Source organism: Protopterus annectens, chromosome 1.part2 (genome assembly GCF_019279795.1).
Source record: "Protopterus annectens isolate FY-2018-M chromosome 1.part2, PAN1.0, whole genome shotgun sequence".
Lineage (NCBI taxonomy): Eukaryota > Metazoa > Chordata > Ceratodontiformes > Protopteridae > Protopterus > Protopterus annectens.
Window position 1 is genome coordinate 447249130 of NC_056727.1, and position 14545 is coordinate 447263674.

General features: G+C 38.4%; 1 protein-coding gene across 1 annotated transcript in view; it reads right to left on the reverse strand.

Moving 5' to 3' along the window:
• DZANK1 (double zinc ribbon and ankyrin repeat domains 1) overlaps positions 1–14545 on the reverse strand; it is a 1792612-nt gene that overhangs the window by 1052187 nt on the left and 725880 nt on the right. The window lies entirely within an intron of this gene.

Here is a 14545-nt window from a genome sequence, read left to right on the forward strand (position 1 = left end):
CTGTACCTGCTCTGGGACAGAAAATCTAACATAAAAAGCTTGTAAAGAAAATACATTTTTGCAAGCAGATAGATGTAACGACGTCCTGCGCTTAAATAGTATCCAAAAAAAGTTTTGGAACAGCTGTTGTCTGGGTGGAATGTACTCTCACCACTCCTTTCCACACTCTTGCCAGACTTTTCATTACAATGTGGATCTTCCACTATTTGGATGAAATTTACCTGCCATCTGATACACCCCATTTACTCTATGCAAACAAAAGTTTATTTGATTTTCTGACAGTGGCAGCCTTTTAAAACCATCATCTACAAGTGTCCCAAAAGATAAGAGGTGTGCTATAAGTCCCATCCAGAAGATGAAGAAGTTTCTACCATTTATCATTTGGGAAATAAGACAGGGAGCTGAATAGCATGATTTAACATTTTCTCAGAAGCAGCTTTGGAAATTAAGGAAGACTTAGTTATCAAAGAAACAGATAAGTAGGAAAGAGCTTATGTTTTATTTTTTCCATCTTTATCTTGTGTCTTTTCATCTTACTTTCTATTGGTGCCTGATATGATATAATTACTGGATGGGTCTCAAAGATTTCTGTTAAATACATATGCTCCTGTGAAATATAAATTCCTTCCAGTTGTTTCCATGTATTGCACATTGGGAAATAATATGTACATTATTTATAAGTTCCTGCTACTGAATCTTCCATACAAAATATTCTCATATACATCTGCAGAAATTTACTCACTTAATATCTTCCCTTCTAGTTCTCCTGATAAATCTTTATTATAAATCAGGTTCCAATTCACATCCATAAATAATAGTTCATGACAAAAGCTTATTATTTTCCCAAAATTCTCCTAAGCTCCATAACAGTAAACTATAAATGCATGTCAGAATAGTCCTCCTTCCCTAACAGTAGCACCTTACTAACACAAATCTACCAGTATTGGCCATTTTCATCTTCTATCACCCTTTAGCTCCTCTTGAAATCAGTATTATTATTCCCCTTTCCTATGCCTCAAAAATTCACCCCGAAATCCTGCACATTTCTATCCAAATATGTCTCTTGTAACATTGCTATTTGCACTCTACATGTCCTAAAATAATTCAATACCTTTTTCTTTTGACTGCACCTTTAAGGTCATTTGCATTCCACTTTAATACTTATTTTATTTAACACTTGTTTACCGGGAAAGTCTGACTGGACACAGATCCTTTTACAGCAGGGCCCGGAGAGAAAAGCTTCACAAGTAACAGTAAATTTTCATGCACACATTACAATAATCAAAAAAAATATATAACGTAAACCAAAAATAGTATACATAAGGACATACAAATTTGTTACATCTTGACAAAAAACCTAGGCTTTGAACATAGCTAGTACTATTTGTAGGCATGACTTATGTCAAGATATGAGGTTAAGACAGGTCGGTAGGAACAAAGGATTAAACACCGGGGGAGAAGTTGGATATGGCTTTGGGTAAACTGTGATGTATCAGAGCACTCATGAGGGGTTAGTACAGGAACACAGCCACTTAATTTTTAGATAAGCTTTTAAGTGATGGCTTAAAGTGGTTAGTGGATGAGGTTGAGAGAATGGAGTTAGGAAGGGAGTGCCATATACAAGATATATAGTTGGAAAATAAAGGTTATCCTGCAGTGTTGTTGGCCTTGGAGATGGTGAGCAAGTTCTTGTTAAGAGCGAAGTGTTCTGCTGGAACTGTAAGGAAGGATGGGATTTTGTAGTGCAGGGGTTCTAGTTGGTTGTGTTACAATTTTGTGAGTTAGAGTTGGTTGCAAAGAAAAATGTTGGGAAGCTCAAGCCAGTCTAGTATCCTTAAAGATGTACAATGATGTGTTCTATATGAGTAGTCTGATGCAAACTTAGCAATTTTATTATAACATGCTTCTAGTTTAGATAGGTCAGTTTTCCTTAGTTTAGTTAAAATTGGAGAGGCATATAGTAGAGTGGAGAGCAGATGGGTTTGTGCTAATGTAATTTTGGCTATTGTGGTCAGGAACATTTTGTGCCTATATAGACTTCCAAGTTTCCTATGGACTTTTTTAAAGTTAGGGAGACATGCAAGTCAAATTTTAGGGTATTGTCTATTTCCACTCCAAGAAGCTTTGTATGGGTTGTCGGGGAGATCACAGTATTGTCTTTGGCTATTATATTAAATGTTGGGCATGAGATAGATGCCTTGTTAGGTTAAAAGAGTAATAATTCAGTTTTGTTTGGTTTCAGGATTAGATGGCCATTAGCTAACCATGTTTCAACAAACGTGAAAGATTCCTGTGTTTGAGAATGAAGAGTTGACAGAGAAGTGGCAGCACAGATAAGTGTTGAATCATCTGCTTACTGTACTATAGAACCATGTGGAGTAGCTGTGTGTAGATTATTAGTAAAGAGGGAGAAAAGGAGGGGGCCCAAGATAGATCCTTGGGGGACACCAATGACTAAAGGAAGGCATGGAGATAAGTCACTCTGACATAGAACAGATTGTTGACGGCCAGACAAATAGTTATGAAACCATGCTGCGGCAGATGGCGAGAAGGACAGCTCAGTTAGGGGAGACCATATCAAAAGCTTTTGATAATTCTAGAAAGATGGCAGATAGAAAGTTGTTGTTATTCCTGTGATGGTTTTTGGTATTAGTGAAGGATAAGAGAGAGATATAGTGGTACTATGCGATGGGCGAAACTCATGCTGAGTGATTGCGAGAAGGTTGTCGGTAAGAATTTCATGACCTGGAGATGAATACACCTTTTGAGTAGCTTAGAAAGAGGTGAAAGAGTGGCAATTGGCTGATAGTTTGTCAGTTCTGTGGAAGGGTCCCCCTTTATGAAGTGGGATTACATGGGAATTTTTTCGCAGTTGAGGGACCTTGATTTCGAAAATGGATCTATTTATAAGGATTGATACTGGGAATGTTATAGATTCAGCTGCAGTTTTGAGGTATTCACTGGGTAAGTTATCTATGACTAGTGTAGTAAGTTTTAGTTTCTCTTGTAGTCTTTTTATAGTGGCTGTAGGAACTGGGAAGAAAGGAATGAGGCATTGCTAGTTGTAGACTTGGCTGGTTTGGTATCAGGAGTAGGAGTTTGCTGTTTGGAAAGGGCAATTATAGATTCAGTAAAATGTTTGTTAAAAATTGTAGCTATGCTACTGGAATTGTTGTGGATGATTGGCGTTGGTGTAGTAGATTTTCCTGGGTGAAGGATTGAGTTTATAGCTGGCCAGAATTTTTGAGGTTTTTTTTGATGTGTGTTTTGAATGTTATGACAGAAATGTATTTTATCCTGTTTTATTTATTTTTTTTGCCTTATTTCTAACTTCTTGATACTGTTGTTTAGAAACTACTGTGTTAGTCTTACACCGTAGTTCCCAGGCTTTATCTCTAATTTTCAGAAGGGCCCTAATGTCTCTGCTTAGCCAGGGGGCATAGTTTGATTTTACTCTGGTGGTTCTAACAGGGGCATGTGCATTTAATACATCTAAGAAAGATGTATTAAAGTGGTTCACTGCATCATCTAGGTCAAGGTATTTGAATGGAGTCCAATTGCACCTTTGTAGGTCAGCTAGGAAGTTGTCAAGATTAAAGTTATGTTTTTTTTCTGAGCTGTTTAAACATAGTAGGTTTTGGTGGGAATATGTGTTGTCGTATAAGAAATGTGAGTAGGTGGTCACTCAGACCATCAGGAAGGCAACCTGAATGGAATGAGTGAGAGGAGTTATTTAATAATATCGAATCCAAGGTGGATTGTTTTTTACTAGCTTTGTCTATTCGGGTACGTTCTTGAATAGTTTGTGTAAAACCATGCCAGTTTATGTGATGGCTGGGGTGATCGGTATCATAGATTCATAGATTAGTACTAGGCTAACTGCCTTTGTGGGTCATTTAAACCTAGCCAATCACCCCATGTGAGAATCAAACCCTGCACCTTGTGTTTGTAAGGTAAACACCCTAACCATTATGCCAACCTCCCACCCATCCATCACATGCAAACCAGTCTAAATTAAAATCACACAGTATGAATGTCTCCTGACTAAGGGTACTACTTGCCCAGTGCAACAGACATTCTATAAATAGGACATTATTTCCAGGTGGGATATAGCAGCCAATTATATTACGTGTTTTTCTTGAATTAATGGTTAGTGTGGTATAGATGATTTCTGCACTGCACAGCTGTGGGGTTTTGCATTCAAGGAAGTTAAAGTCAGATGGTCTTTAAAGAGGACAGCAACTCCACTTCCTCTTTTGTTGAGTCTATCCACCCATAGTATGGAGTAACCTGGGGGTAGTATTTCATTATCTTTTGTACTTGGTTTTAACCATGTTTCAGTGATTATGACTATGTCTGGTGAGTATGTAGCTAGAGTGGCATGGAGGATGTCCAATTTGTTGGCTATACTTCTAATATTAATGTTCATTAGCAACAGGTCTGATTTTTTTTTCTGTTTAGGATTGGATGTGTGGGGGTGTTGAGACAAAAGTGATTAGATGGGTTGGTGTTATCTGAGAGTGGTCCAGGGCTTGGGTGGATGTCACCACTAACCAGGAGCCTAGAGGCAATGATGGTAAGTAGTTTCAATTGTTTGATAAGTTCATTGTTGAATAACTGAGGATTATAGTGACTATCATTAGTAGGTATTAATTTAAATGGCAAATATTGGAGGCTAGTAATATTGACAAGTGTAGGACTGACGTGATATATATACCATTCTGGAATTATAGCTAAACTCACTAAACTAGATATGAATCCCTATGTCACAAGATGGGTTGCCAACTGGCTCACTGACAGAACCCACACTGTAAAAGTTGCATACTTCAAATCTGACCTCAAAGCAGTGACAAGTGGAATACCACAGGGTTCCGTCCTGGGACCTCTCCTGTTTGGTATCTACTTCTTTGAAGTACAGGCTAACACAGAAGGCCTCTGGCTAACAAAGTTCGCAGATGACTGCAAACTAGGAGCCATAGTCAATTCCCCAAATGATGTGGACATCCTACAGAAGGGCCTCACTGAGACAGATGCCTGGTGTCAGAGCCATGGCCTTAACCTCAATGCCAAAAAGTGCAGTGTCATCCCCTTTGGTAAAAACTCTGTACCCATGAACTACCACATAGGCAGCAATCTACTTAACACCGAATGCGTGATAAGAGATCTTGGGACCCAGGTGGACAGTAGTCTCTCCTTTGATAGTCACATCACCACAGTAGTCAGGAAGTCCTTCTACGTGGCACACCTCATCATAAAAGGGTTCTCATCCAGGAAAAAAAAAGAGGTCATTGTTCTCCTCTACTCGACACTCATTACACCCATTATGGAGTACAATGCCCCTTTTGGAATGTACCTCACAAGACATCTGCAGCAGCTGGAAAGGCCACAGAAGTACCTCACAAAGAGGATTACAGGCCTCAAACAAATGCCCTACACTGACCACCTCAAAAAACTCCAGCTTTACTCCGTAGCATATCACCTACTCCAAGGTGATCTCTGACTAACATATAAAGCTATGTCAAACCCAGAGCTGTTGGACATGCTACACCTAAAGAAATCCCAATCCCTCCGAGCTACATGCCCTAGGGACCTAAACCTGGTCACCAAAATAAACAGGACATGCTAGAGGGATAGATCCCTGTCCCAGAGACTTCCCATACTCTGGAACAGGCTACCCATCTATGTCAAGCAAAGTTCTTCATTAGCACTCTTCAAGAAAACTCTTGATGAGTGGATGGGAAATAGGAAATACATCCCGGGGATCACTTCTGTGTCTCTGCAAGACAGTGGCACAGGAAAATAACTTTCTTGGGTGGCGTAAGCCAGGGAACTTTGTTGGTTAGACTTACGTAGGCCCTTGGGCCGATAGCCTTGTACCTACCTATGAACCTATGTACATGGAGTAGTATGGTAAGATGGATTTGTGGTGTGATGAAAAGTGGGTGTCTGGAATGTGTTGTGGTGATAAGTAGTGAGGTGAGATAGTAATATGAGTGTAGTAATAAGTGATAGTTGAAGCACGAGCATGGTATAGGTCTAGGAGGAGGAAACAGGATAACTATTGTTTGGCATCTACTTCTCAGAAGTACAGGCCAGCATGGAGGACTTTGGACACAAAGTTTGCAGACGACTGCAAACTGGAAGCCCATAGTGGAAAGTGCATCGAGACGGGATATCTTTCAGAAGGACTCTCGGAAAACAGATATGGTGCCAGAGCCATGGCCTGAAGTTAAACGCCAAAAATGTATAGTCATACCAAAAACAAGGTAACCCCAAGCTACCATATAGGTGGCAATCCACTAAGCACAGAAGAGGTTATCAGGGACCTGGGGACCCAGACAGTGGCCTTTCTTTCTTTGACACTCACACAAAAAAAAAGTAAAAGACCTTCTTATTGCCCCACCTGATCATGATGAATTCACATCCAGATCTCTAGTGTGGTCATGTTCCCCTGTACTCTTCACTTATCAGACCAATGATGGGATGTATCTCGACATTCACCTGCAGCAGAGACCCCAAAAAAAGTTCCCACAAAAGGATAAAGGGAAAAAAAATCTGTCATATGCTGCAGATAAGAAGAGACTGAAGAAACTCAACTCTACTCAGTACTGTGCTCAGAGGTGACATGTGGTGCCTGCATACACAGGCCCCTCCATGGAATTAAATTAATATGGATGCCTCAAAAAAAAAAAAATCCCAACCCCAAAACCACTAGAGCACTACTTAAACCTTAGCACAGATATAAAATAGGCGTGCTGGAGGGATAGATTTATCATCAGAGACTCTCTATGCCTGTGGAATAAAATCCGGTCCATGTGAGGCAGAGCACACCGCTGACTCTGTTCAAGAGAAATCTAGACCTGTGGATGGGAGATCAATCATCTCTGTGTCACTGGCTGCTGGACACACAAACACAAACTAATGTGGTTTTTTTATTTTATATGGGGGTGGTAAAAGCACAAAATTTGGGCTAGGCTTATAAATGCCTTAGGGCAGATAGCCTAGTATAAACCTATGAACCTATGAACCTATGAACCTATGAACAGGAAGTGCATCTAATTGGATGGATAGAGTGAGGGAGTGTCTGCTTAGTGCTCAAGAGTAGAAGCACTAATATTGACAAAGCAGCAATTATTTTCAGGCTGAGCTTATATGTAGCTCCTTCTCTTCATTTCTATTTGAACCCCATGACACATTTCCCAAATCCAAATTCATGGCTTCAATAAAAGCCATCAAGAAACAAACAAAAAAAATGCATACATTGCCAAACTCAAACATCCCCCTTTAATTCACACACACATATATATATATATATATATATATATATATATATATATATATATATATACATATACACTTTTCAAAAAGGAAGTTTATCCCTCCAGATAGGAGCACTTAACCACAAACCAATGGCTGCACCCACAGGAGCTATCAATTCTAAAGTTGAGCTTAACCATGCTAAAGGGCATGTTGGAGCCTATATTGCTATTTAGACAGATTGCTACCTTTTCTCATTTCAGTTCTCCAACCAGCTGTAAAATCCAACTTGTGTGCTTTCAATAAGCATGAACGTTTAGCCTAAGAAAACATGTAGTGGCTGTTCTTAAATTAATAAACTAAATTACGCACTGTTATATTTGATGCATTAAAACACCTATGGCTGCTGGGGAAACAACTACCTGTACAGCTAGTCACTTCCCACAATTTCAAACTTCACTTATTTTCACTGAACTTCTTGTCTATATCCCTTTAAATGTTCATTACACTGTACGCCACACACTTCACTTAGAACACTCCTTAATATTCAGAAAGGCTTAGCATAATGTGAAAGCCTTAGCTTGGAAGGTTTCCACATTGCCCTTTCCCCTTCTAATTTAGAGACTACTCTACCACTGAGGTTTTCCCCTTGCAGAGATTCAGTGCAGAAAGTACTCTTATGGGTGAAGCCGCATGCTAATGTGGGAGACCAGGGAATTGGTTAATACTAATATGCCATGAGCTATCTCCAGAAATGTATGTGGCTCCCAATTTGCTTGGTCCAGCAACTCAGAAAATCATTTAGCCAAGTAAAATAATAATCTAGGACAAAGAGATGACTGTTGTAAAAACATGGAAGAAACCCATTGCCTCCACTGGGAGCACTCAAGATGCAGGTAAGATTAGCAAAGGTGGGGGAGGGGAATGTTAGTGAGTGGATGTATGTGGATGCTCGTATTTCTGTGTGTGTGTGTGTGTGTGTGTGTGTGTGTGTGTATGTAAAGGGGAATTGCCTTTGTTAATGCATACATTAGCTACTAGGTAGAACACTGGCACAGGCAGGTCTGACAGCATTAATTTTCAATTCTGAAACATGCTAATGAACTGATAATAAGGTTTTTCTCATTTTTGCCATACCTGCCGCTTAATCAAACTTTCTGACTGTTGTGCTAATTGACCAACCTGTAGTGGGAAATTAGCTAAGAGGTGAGCATTTCAGTGAATTCCAGGGATTGTTTCACTGATCTGCTTACCAATATCTGTTTAAAAGTTAATTAAATTGCACCTCACAGATTTCACTCAGAACATACTTTTCTGCTTTCTCATGATTAACTGCCTGCATGTGCAGGAAGCAGGTACTAATGGAAAACAGAGCTAGTAACTTTACAAATGTAAGACTAACCACTATAGGATTATAGGATCACAGGAAGTTACAAGGCTAACGGTTGTAGGACCCTTACAAGCCTAGCCATATTTAGCCTTATTTCCATGATCAGCACCTATTGTCCCAAAGGGGACACAGTTAGAGCCCCCAGGGTAAATTTATGGTTACCTATCCAATCGTCTATGTTGCATTTGAAAAGGGCCAATGCGTTGCTCTGTTTGACATGAAGTGGGAGTCTGTTCCAAAGGTAAGGTAACCTCTGGGAGACAATCTGTCCCTCCAGCAAGTTTTATTAATGTCACATACCAGGTTAAGATCTTTAGAGTGAGTAACCTGTGTACCATTTGACTTACAGAGATGCAGCATTTCGAGTAAAGCAGGGACAGAGATTGCCTTGTATGCAAGGCAGAGATTGCCTCTGAGTAGTCTGTATGAAACAGAATAAGATGATAGTGATTTCAGATGATCCACATAGGACAGATGCTGAAGACCTTGAATTTTCCTTGTGAGGAACGTTTGTGGTGTCTCCAATTGCTGCAGGTGCTTGGAAAGGTACATACCAAAAGGGGCATTGTACTTAATTACTGGCCTAATGACGGAAGCGTACAGGGAGCTTATAAATTATTTATTACTGAAGGCAATGTCCTTACTTATGACATAAGCAACACAGAATGCCCTTCTTACCACTGTGGAGTTATGGTGGTCAAAGGCAAGGCTGCTGTCGACCTCTGTGCTGAGGTCCCTCACCACTGAGTGTGTACTTTAGTGTTGCTATTGATGTTGTAGTTAGCAGGAACATCGCCCTTACTAAAAGGGATGATAATACATTTTTTTGCATTGAGTTTAAGGCCATATTTTCATGCTTTTCATTATTTCTCCGTTTTTTCAAACCATTTGCTTAAAAATCTTGCCTATAATTTAAATGAAGGACATAAGTCTAGGCATCCACCTCTATAAAACTAAAAGAATTATTTTTAAATTATATATATAATATGATTAATACACCTTCCCATCTACACTAGCAGCTAAAAATCACAACATTATATTTACTTCATCTTCTTTCTTTCTAGGTTTTCTTGTCTTATTACACTGTAAAATGTAGATACAATACAACTAAGAAAAGTACTTTCTTACTTTAATATCACTATCAAATATAGCAGTACCATTTTAAGCATCTCATGCTGTATACTATACAAAACTACTTTACAATATAACATGCAATTGACATCAGAAATTGTTAACAAGAACAAAAAAACTATCTTACTTGCAGTTACTTTTTCAGTCCAAACAATGTTCTTCTAAATATTAATGTCATGAAGTGAAGTATATGTCTGACAACTCTCCCAACAGTTTAACACAATCAACAAACTGTCAGTCCTTTTCAGTCATTTCTTGCAGAACCACAGTTCACATGCCTAAGCTATATCTAACCGAATTGATTCTTTACAGTTTCCCCATGCATTTGCTAATTTCACATTGTGGTTGTTATTCTTCCAAATACTCTCAATTTATCAACAGAGGTCTCTGGTACATGTCCAAGGTATTCCTGATTCTTCTAGTCAGTTTCTGGACTTTTTTTTCTGTTTCTTAAGCGTTTTCCTTTAAAACACTGGAAAAGGTTTCACTGTGGCAAAGTCTCTCTATGGACTTTGCTATTGTTACTGGACTAAGGAGGACAGGTCCATTCAGCTTCCTGGCTCACCATTTGCTGGCTAAACATTATTTTTTCCATAGCCTGTTTTGCATCGAAAAATTTCCTTGATCCTCCAGGAAAAATATTTTGAAGACAACTGGATGTAGTAACTTGAATCTAATGCCTGATGTACAATGATTAATCATTTTCCACAAATACTAAGTTGACTCTAGTTTTTAATACTTTGTTTCTTCTATCAAAGTTTTATTAGCTTTTTCTGCTGGTATGATCGATCACATCTTTATTAATTGATCACATCTTTACTAATATAAGTTTTGGATGTTTTCTTGTAGCCAGATTTTGAACATACACAAGATATGCCCACTCACTTAATGAATCCTATAGTTGAACATCTGCTGCTCATCAGCACCTTCAAAAATTAATGCAGTGTAATCCTTCCAGTTACTCTTATATACCAAAAGAATCTATTTTTTTTCTCTGTGTGCTGTGTATTCTGACTCTATTTTTTTTTTCAAACAGCTCTGTTCAAGAAGCATTTTGTCCATCCAGTATTTCCTTCATTTTAACTTCTGATTTCTGAATTTTATCCTCACAGCAAGAGGTTCTCCCATTCAATTCTCAGCTGGAGTGTGGGCAGTGCCTTCTGTGTGGAGTCTGCATGTCCTCTCCACGGTTGGGTGGGCATTCGAAAGACATGCGTAAATGGGGGTGCTTTCGTTGAAGGTTGGATGTCGAGCTGGCACCTTGGCATTCATGAAAGTCTAACTGCCAATCAATAGTGGAACGGAGTTCCGCTGTGGTGACCCCTAACCGGGAAAAGCCGAAAGATAAACAACAACAACATCAGTTTATCTGAATAGCTACTTAAAGCTTTTTCCTTTCTTTTTGAGTGTTTCACTTATTTTAAACACCAATAAATTATTTTTTCCTGTAAATTACTGGAAACACTCTCCTGAACTAAATCTGAACCTTCATCTGCTTTTTTGATGACTAACTGAAAGGTTCTTGCCAGCCAAAGCTTTCTCATTTTCTTTCCCTGGTTGATTTCCACTTACTTTGGCAGTATATTTACTAGCCAGTAATTGAATTACGAACAAATTAACTTTTACAAGCTTTTAGCAATTTCTTAGTTTTCATTCCAGAACTGCTCTAATAAGCTTGCTACTCAGTGTGCAGCCCTCTTAGAAGTCCCGTTTGATCTGTTATTGGCTCAAATGCTGTAATCAGCACAAATTTGTGAGTGTTCTAGCATTTTTACTGATACCTAAATCACTGCAAAGCTGTAGAAATGCTCTCATTTCACTAAATGGCTGGTATATGAAGAGAAATGTGCATTTTTTTCCTGCTTCCAGGACATAGTCACGTGCTCCATCAGAATGCTACCCTACAAGTTTGTTTCACCAAAGACACAAGATACAGAAGTGCTTTTGTAGTTTTGTAACTGCTAAATTGTGACCAAATCTGCAGTCCAGCAAGGTATCTTTTTTGAATGCATGGTCAGTTTCATGCAACAAGTCAAAAATAATAACCAACTTATTGCAAAATCACCTTGCAGTTTTGTGGACTGGATTTTAATGGAACTAGCAAGTTGCAAGTCTCTCTCACAGGCCTGTATTTGTAAGCAGAATCACCGGGTATCTCATGTAAAAGAAGAACCTGCTTATTACTGAATTTCATCTCAGGGTGGCACTGCATAATCACAGCAGCAATCAGTCTTCCCTATCAAGATGTGCCAAATGAAGTTGTTTCTTTCAAGACTTGTATGACTTCTGTAGATATGTCATATTATGTAGAAGTACAATAACCCAAGCTATTAGACTGAAAGACTTGAATTTATATTATAGAATCCTTTTCCTTTTTGAAACAAATTTTGTTTTTTTATTTCTTGGCAACCTCTATGTGGGTTAGATACTATTTACAACAACATTAATATCAGGGGTCCTCTCTACCAATATGTCACTGTCATGATAAAAATTTCTCTGACCTGCTGCAACTGCCATTAGGATTTTAGGGCAAAATGTACAGCAAGTCCATATCTCATGGGAAGGAGGAGGCAGGTACCATCCATGTCAGTTAACATCCTGTGGAGTTCAGATGCAAATTTGGAAAGCAGAACATACTTTGGGATAGCAAAGATGTGTATCTGCGGTGGCAAGAGTGCAAGGCATTGGGCACAAAGTGACATGAAGTGAATTGTATAACAATGTGTTATGCAGGGTATTGAACTGTACATGTTTGGCTTATTCCACCAAGACATACACCAACAGTCAAATTTGCAGAAAATCATTGATCTGCCATATATTTTTCCATGATGTATATTCTCTTAATATAAACATTTAGTCAAACATAAGTCAGGGCTAGGCACTAAGTCCATTAAACAAAAGGCATGTCCAGGCGGTGTTAATTCCATTAAATATGTTAATTGCATTTGCAGGGGGAGTGGGAGCTGGTACCTTCCCTTAAACCATGCAACTTGCTAGGTTTAACACACCTTTCATTGTCACTTATATCACAAAGGAAATAAACACATATACTTCTGCATTTCCATTTCTTTATGTAATCTGACTTAAAAATGAAGAAGCACAGATTTGAATTGTGCACCCTCAATAAAGAAACCAGACACAATTTGCCTTTCTCTTACATAACTTAGCTACTGTCTCTGAAACATCCCAAGAGGCACCTGCTCCCCATTAATAGTCATGGAGACCCCACCATTGATTTGCCTGGCTGCTCTGTATTTCTCTCTCATGACACACCCCAACTTAAAGAGAACTCTAGCAAACACAACTCCATAATCAGCAGTATATTTTCCAGAATTGGCACTACTTACTATACCACAATAAATGGGTAGGTATATAAATACTCCCGCCATACACTGAGACTGATGCATCCTCTGATGCATATGCCCAGGGATTTCTGGACTTCATCGGTATAACCTCCATGGGCTAGTTAGTCTGCACCTCAACCAATGGTGATATAATCTTGGATTTGGTCCTTACCAATATGAGGCAGATTTGCTCCCCACTAATTGTAACTTCCTCCTTAGACAAATCAGACTACAAGTCAGTCTCATTCACCATAAGGCTAAAGCCTGAATCATCTTCCAATACTTTCAATACTTAGGTATTCAGAGATTAAATGACCTGGCTAAATTCAAAAGCCATTCCATTTCAATGATACTGCTTGTGTGGGATCCCAAACTGTATGAATATGAAAACAGATGCATAGATACAGCTGTCCCTTTCAGAAATCAGTACAACACCAAATTAAAAAAAAATCCATGTGGTGGAACCCAAATGCAAACAGGCTAATAACAGACAAAACGTATTGTTTACAAAAATATATATAATTCTCTAAATGCCAAAACAATCTCTTGTTAAACTAAACAAGGAACTATGGCCCCTGATCAAATGAATCAAAGTCAGATATAAGGTAAAAATAGCCACACAGGCGAAGAATAACCAAAAAAACATTACTGGAAAAGACTCACTCAGATTCTGCCATAAACAGATGTGAGTGAAAGATTCATTTGTTTTGTTAGTATTGCTTTCATGTAATTTGTATTGCTTTTTCTATTTTGGATATTGTGGTGTATTTTTATTACACCGTGTTTTAAGTGTACGCTACATTCTATTGTGTATTTAAACTAGGAAAGAAACTAGAGCTATCTCTCTCGTTGAGTTCCAAAGAAATTACAACAGATCACTTATGGTTAAATTGCATGTGAAATGAGGGAGGAGCTAGGAAATAAACCTTGTATTTAAGGGGCAAAATAAAACATGTCAGGGCTTTACTGGAAAGTGCACAAAGGCTCTTTCAGAGACTGCTGTGAGGGAAAGGTTTGTTTTTGTTTATAATGCTTTCATGTAATTTGTATTGCTTTATTGCTTGTTTCTGTTTTGGATATTGTGATTTATTTTCATTATACTGTGTTTTAATTGTATTCTATATTCTATAGCATGTTTAAACTAGAAAAGAAACCAGAGTTGCTTCTCTTGTGAGTCACATAGAAATTTTAATTTGCCCATTCTCCTACCTTGTTGGTGCTGTGTTTTTAAACTCACTGTCTTTCTAGATGCTTGCCCCTTATGTTAATATCATTACATATTTCCTTCTTTTTTCTCCTTCATTGGCTATTGTCAACAAGCACAGAAAGCAAAAAAAAAAAAAATTTTGTAAAGTCACTTCCCCTTTAGCTATTTAAATTCATTGGCTGTCCCACTGGATTCCATAGAGTCAGAATATTAAGT